This window comes from Octopus bimaculoides, chromosome 17, assembly GCF_001194135.2.
Source record: "Octopus bimaculoides isolate UCB-OBI-ISO-001 chromosome 17, ASM119413v2, whole genome shotgun sequence".
Taxonomy (NCBI): domain Eukaryota; kingdom Metazoa; phylum Mollusca; class Cephalopoda; order Octopoda; family Octopodidae; genus Octopus; species Octopus bimaculoides.
Genome location: NC_068997.1, coordinates 28094230 through 28101349, shown reverse-complemented (window position 1 = coordinate 28101349; position 7120 = coordinate 28094230). Strand labels below are relative to the sequence as shown.

The 7120-nt window shown below is 35.7% G+C and overlaps 1 protein-coding gene across 1 annotated transcript in view; it reads left to right on the top strand.

Moving 5' to 3' along the window:
• LOC106870688 (protein ecdysoneless homolog) overlaps positions 1–7120 on the top strand; it is a 37577-nt gene that overhangs the window by 7409 nt on the left and 23048 nt on the right. The window lies entirely within an intron of this gene.

The window sequence follows — 7120 nt, the reverse complement described above, 5'->3', positions numbered from 1 at the left end:
TATATATATATATATATATATATATATATATATATATATGAAAGAGATAAGAGTAACATTTATATTAACAGAAAGGAAAGAATTATCATTTCCAGCCACTTAATATAGCAAGACATTAAAAAACCTGATTATTTAGTTATTCACTCAACTTTTAAAATTGATAAAAAAAGATAATAACAAAACATAAGGTGGGACTAATTTTACCATCGACAATTTCAGCTAAATGCTTTTAATAATGCATGTGGTTTGTCTCAAATTCTTATCCAAACTTAATTACACTCACATATATATCTCTAAGAGCATAACATACAAACTACTACCTCTCCTCCATATTGCTGAATCAACTGTTGAAAGGGTGAAATTTCCTTGACATTTTATGTGTGATAAAATGAATACAAAGTAACTGATAAAGTTTGTTTGATAAATAATCTCGTATGAAGCACCCCAACTCCATTTTATAGTTTCAACTGTTTTCAAAATGGTGTGACATTCAGATAAATTGGTCACTGAATTATTCTGCTTTTAAATGAATCTGCAAAAAAAAAATTGTTTAGTTTTCTGAATAGGTTATTTTTATTAACATCATCCACTGGATTTCGTTCTCACATTAAATTTAACTTTAAACTACAGGTGGGTGTCAAATGCCGTGTGCAATGATTTTGTTCCAGCAGCAAGCTGTGACCTAATTTGGGGTCACTTCTCTTACATTGTTAAATATCTTGTGAGACGGACAGACTTGTTTATGGTACACTAGTCTTAATTCTCCTCGCTTTTATTCTTCATCATAAACTGTAACATCTTAGCTAGAATGGATCTTGAAGCATATAAAGCTATAATTAATTTTTTCTACTACAAACACAAGGCCCTAAAGTATTTTGGGGAAAGGACCAGTCAACAACATCGGTCTCAGTGTTTGACCCTGAAAAGATGAAAGGACAAGTCAGCCTTGGTGGAATTTGAATTTAGACTATAAAGATGCATGAAATGCCACTAAGCATTTTGCCTGACATGCTAACGATTCTGCCATCTCATTGCTTGACTATAAATAATTGAATGTAAATATTGGATTGAAAATCCCTTTTGGGATAGAAAAAGTCAAAGACTGTATGTGGAACTTGAACTCGCATCTCCTGTACACGTTATGAGTTAGTCTTACATGCAGCCTTTGACTTTTTCTTTCCATAATCAGTTTCTATCCACAATCATGTAATAATTTATATACTGTTATTTAACCGTAGTTGTTAACTATCTTTTTCTTGCTTTAGTCATTAGACTGTGGCCATGCTGGAGCACTGGCTTGAAGAGTTTTTAGTTGAATGTATTAACCCCAAGTACTTGTTTTTTTTTTAAGCTTGGCATTTATTCTATCAATCTCTTTGCTGAACCACTAAGTTATGGGACTGTAATCACACCAACATCAGTGGTGGGGGACAAACACACACACACATAGGTAATGGGCTTCTTTTAGTTTCCATCTACTGAATCCACTTTGGTCAGCCTGAGGCTGTAATAGAAGGCTTGCCCAGAGTGCTACGCAGTGAGATTGAACCCAGAACTATGTGGTTGGGAAACATGATTCTTACAGCACAGCCATGCTTGCACTTAGTTCACAAATTAGTTATTCAGACTGACCTGTCCTGCAGAGAATGCCCCTCTCCCCACCAAAAAACAATCATGCTAATTAGCACCTTACTCCAGTTCTAATCAGAACAAAATGAACTTATTTAGACCTGCCGACACACACACCCTAAATCTTTCGTACAAACTCCAGTGCAGACCTTCCTGCTCTATTGATGAATAAAAATTGATGCTGAAGATTGAAAGCGATATGAAAGTAATTTAAATCGTTAATCAGACCACTTAATCAGACTGATTGAACAAAATCTTGTTACAGATAATACATAATCCTGTTAACTTGACAAGACCTGCATATCAGCAGACTCTTCACACATTTATGAAGTACTTTTAGGATAGTGGTACCACAAAACTGAGAATATTAAGAGACATAACTTTCTGAGTTCAAACCAACCTGAGGTCACTGTTCTTTCTTTCTTTCTTTTTTTTTTTGCATTTTACGTTTAATGATGATGATTATGATAATTTATTTTGTTTCCTTGAGTTCAATGGATAAGGGTTGTTATGGTGATAAAGCACATAAATATTTAGGTTTGGTTGTTTGGTAAGAAGTTTGGTGAAATATTAGCGTGTTTGAGAATGGGTAAGGCTTGCCAACAGCAAGGGTGTCTGGCTGCAGAAAACCTGCCCCAATAAACTCCATCCAGCCCACACAAGCATGGAAAAGTCTTCTTGAGTACAGCAAGGCACCAGGCATCTCGGTCCTTTGTCATCTCATCTGAAAGGTTCAATGTCCTGAGGTTGTCCTCCAATAGTACTTCGTCCCATGTCTCCCTGGGTCTCCCACTTCCATGTGTTCTATTTACTTTGAGAGATTGACACTTCTTAATGGAGCTGTCAGCATCTGCTCACATTGCATGACTAAACATGACAATACATATATATATATATATATATATATATATATATGATAAAATGAGATAACAAAGCCAAGGCTATGAAGAGTTTTCAGGACATTTATAAGGAAAAAGATATATAGTCTTACAGCTGTTTCTGGGAAATTATGGATATCCCTTCATCAGAAATGATGTGAGATGGTTAAATAGAGGTAAATATTTGAGTTTGAAATAAGGAATTATTATGGAAAAGGTGGAGATAGGGAATATAGAAGGAAATAAGAGAATGAAAGTAGAAATAAAAATATAAAATATATAAAGAAATTGTAGCTACCTCTATTTAACCATCTTGCATCGTCTCTGATGAAGGGATATCCATAATATCCCAGAAATGTCTTTTTCCTTATAAATATCTTGAGGACTCCTCCCAGCCTTGGCTTTTTTTATCTCATTTTGCTTAATATATATATGCATATCAATACAAGACCCACATTAGACTCCTCACTTGTATCACTATTGAACCAGGAGTTTAACTACGGTTTGTTCCTAGCACTTACTTAGCATTACCTGGATACCAATACCTCTCATATATATATCTTACAACATGAACCTGCCCCTTATCTCATACCTTCACCCTCATCTGCTAGCATAAAGCCCCTTTCCTCAGATTTCGTAAAGGGGTTGTTAGGAAGGACATCTAGCCATAGAAATAACGTCAAAACAGAGAGTAGAGCACAATGCAGTCCTCTGAGCCATTGGTTTCTATCAATCCATCCAACCCATGACAGTATGGAACATGAATGTTAATCTGTTAACATGTTTGTGTGTGTATGGGTGGTTGCTTATGTCCCCTTGTCATGATGGTTGTAAACAAACATCACCACCATACAAGCAGTGTTGTTTTCTTATCGTTTGTGAAGACATGAGCAATCATGGAGAAATATTACCTTGATTGGAACTTGGTCGGGAGTGAGAACAGGAAGGCTACTTGTAGAGAATGCATCTCAATGAATAATACAGTTTAGATAGAGGGAAATTTGATTTGATTTTGGAATGAAGGCTTGTGTATTTTTATAATTATTCAGACGTAGGTATTTTGGTGTCAAAGCTTGAGACTATTTTGAAAAGTTTGCTTTTTTCACATAAAATCTAAAAGTATGCAAGTGGTGTTGGATGAAATGCTGTGATTAATTTAGAGGAAGCAAATCAATGAAGCTAAATAATAAAATGAATATCAGAGGACAGTTTCTCAGTGTTAAAACCTGCTTTCAGAAATCTTCTGGGAATTATTTTCCATTTCTAGCAGTTAGGGTTGAATAGAGAAGTGTTTGTTTATGAGTCATGATTAGATTAAAAAGAGAAAAAAAGGCCAAAAAAAACAAAAAAAAACATAAAAAAATTAAGGAAAAATAAGTAAATTATATACGAGAAGAGACATACTTTGTGCTCCCACCCCAAACCACCCAGAACAGGTTGCAAGCTTATTGCTGGTTGTACCAACAGTGGGTGAAGACTGCAATATATTTTTCAAATGGAACTCTCTCTCCCTTTACTGTCCAAATGCATTCCTTGTTAACAGATGATGCTGGAGGGTTGTTTTTCCAAACCCCTTTTAGTGATGGTTTTCATTCCAGGCACCATGTTGGTATTTGTATTTAAGCCATGGCCCTCCCAGGATTCGTGATCAGAGAATATGGATGGATAAATTAAGGGAAATAGGAAGAAGAGTTATGATACCAGATGCAACAGCTAAACTAGATTTTAATAAAATTAAATAATTGTTGTTTATCCCGCATGTCAGCTGTGGTAATGAGGGCCTGTAATCAAAGGCATTCCAACTTGTCTTTTTCTCTTTTGTTCAGATGTGCCCTTCTAACTTTAAGACAGTAGGATTCACAGAAGAATTGACTATTATTTCTAGCTTGGTTCAGTAAATATTGTCGCTTAGCCTGTTAGGTCAGCCTTGATTAAGTAAGATCTGTTGCAAAAGGCATTCCACCCCTCAGGCATTTATGTGAAGTGAAGACACTGTTTGAGGGAATCTTGGTTGTTATTTCTAGCAATGCTGAAGGAGATTCCCTTATTGGGAAAGTGTGTCTGTGAAGGAAAAAAATGTGAGGATAATGATGTTTATTTAAATAAATTGATTAATTAGATGGAAGAATGCTAAGTTATTGTCACGTCAGAGACAAACGGAAATACGCCACAAGTAATTTTACAGACACATTTTATCACACCCACTTACATTACATAACTTTTCTGTGCACACACACACACACACACACACACACGCATCTCCTGGCCATTTGAAATATTTACTGTTATAACTTTGGTCAGGTATTTAACCTGTCACCGTTTAAAATATTTCGTTTTTTTGTTGGTGATTTATTAAATACCTCTAATGTGTAATTTGGGCCTACACCTTCTGTGCGTGCCAGGTTTTAAATCTGGATTGGTATTTAGTTTTATTTATTATTGACTGTGTGGTAAGAAGGTTGCTTTCTCAACCTTATGGTTCCAGGTTCAGTCCTACTGCATGGCACCTTGGGCAAGTGTCTTCTACTATAATCTCAGGCTGACTACAGCCTTGTGACTGGATTTGGTAGACGGAAACTGAAAGAAACCCCTTGTATGATTATACATACATGCATACACTGCTGTTGGTGTATTTATATCTTTGTAACTTAGTGGTTCAGCAAAAAAGACTGCTAGAATAAGTACCAGGTGAAAATAAATAAGTAAGTACTGGAATTGGATTCATTTGACTAAAATTTCTTCAAGGTGGTGCTCCAGCATGGCTGCAGTCTAATGACTGAAGCAAGTAAAAGATTAAAAAAAATGATGTGTCATATTTTGAGTTATTGCTGAAAGGAATCTCATCATCACCACCACCACCATCATCATCACCACCACCGCCATCACTATCATCGTCGCTACCATCATCACCATCATCATTGTTTTAATGTCCACTTTCCCATGTTTGCATAATTTGGACAGAATTTGTTGAGGTAGGTCTTCTATGGCCAGATGCCCCTCCTGTTGCCACCCTTCACTTGTTTCCAAGCAAGATGATATTTCTCCATGGCCATCACTGCTTGCATGTCAGAGGCACTCGTTTATGACTGTGATGCAGAGTCAAGGCAAGGAGGCAGTAAAATACACTCTCAGACCCATGCACAAACACATACTTGTATACATATATCTGATGAGCTTCTTTCAGTTTCCATGTACCAGATATACTCACAAGGCTTTGGTCAGCCAGGGGCTATGGTAAAAACAAAAACACTTGGCCAAGGTGCCATGCAGTGGGACTGAACCCAGAACTAAGTGCTTAGGAAACAAACTTCTTAACCATGGAGCCATGCCTGAGCCCATCATCATCATCATTTAGCCCTTTTGTTACCGTGTTTATTTTGAGATGCTTTTTGCTTCTTTCAATTAATTTTAAATATAACAAAGAATTTGGTAAAATAGCTATAGTAAAAAAGGTGTGAGAGGCTGAATCTGGTTAGTTTAAACATAAAACCGATAAAACATTTGGGCCAGACATGACTAGTCTGAATGCTGAAGGGTTAATATAAGAAAAATATGTGAGGCAAATAAATTTCTTTGTGTGACCTGAACAGTACTTCAGTGAAATTAGTTTCATTGTATAGCAATGTAGGTTGTTATATTGTCACAGTTTTTTCTTTGTTGTCAATGGGAAAAACGCAGAAAGTAAATAATGACGGATGTCACACTTTCGACTGGAGATTTATAGGAAAGTACAAATGGTGGTATGTTGCTATAGAATTTTTTGTTAAAACATCTCAAGTTGTCTTAAAATTTTTCTGACATTGATAAGTTAAAGTGTTTAGGCTTAGAAATAATTTACCATGGCATAATAATGGTTTAACTGTTTCAATACCAACCTGGCTGAAACCACCTCTGGCTGAAACCACCTCTGGCTGAAACCACCTCTGGCTCTGTAGTACAAATGTCTTGTTTTCAAAGGTTTCGAATTAAAATCTTCCACCAAACTTTAGTCACAATTTATGTTCCTAACACAAGCTTAATGATAACTGAGTTATTTTACTAATATTATATTTAAAATTGAAAGAAACACAGAGCATTTCAACAGAAATATGGTAAGGGAAAGATTAAAATATATAGTAGAGAAACAGTTCTTAACCCTTTTGATACCAACCTGGCTGATACCGGTTCTGGCTCTGTAGTACAAATGTTTTGTTTTCAAAAGTTCTGAATTAAAATCTTCCACCAAACCTTAGTCACAATTTATGTTCCTAACACAAGCTTAATGACAACTGGGTTATTTTACTAAATTCTTTGTTATATTTAAAATTGAAAGAAACACAGAGCATCTCAACAGAAATACAAAAAGGTTAAAATTTTGGCACAAGGCCAGCAAATTCAGGGGTGGGGTAAGTTGATTACATTGACCCTAGTGCATAACTGGTACTCATTTTATCAACCCTGAAAGGATGAAAGGCAAAGTCGATCTCTGTAAAATTTGAACTCAGAACATGAAGAAAAATACTTTGCGATATTTCTGCTTCGTTCTGAGTTCAAATTCTGCTGAGGTCGACTTTACTTTTCTTCCTTTTTTTTTTTTTGGGTGGGTCGATAAATTAAGTACCAGTGAAACGTTT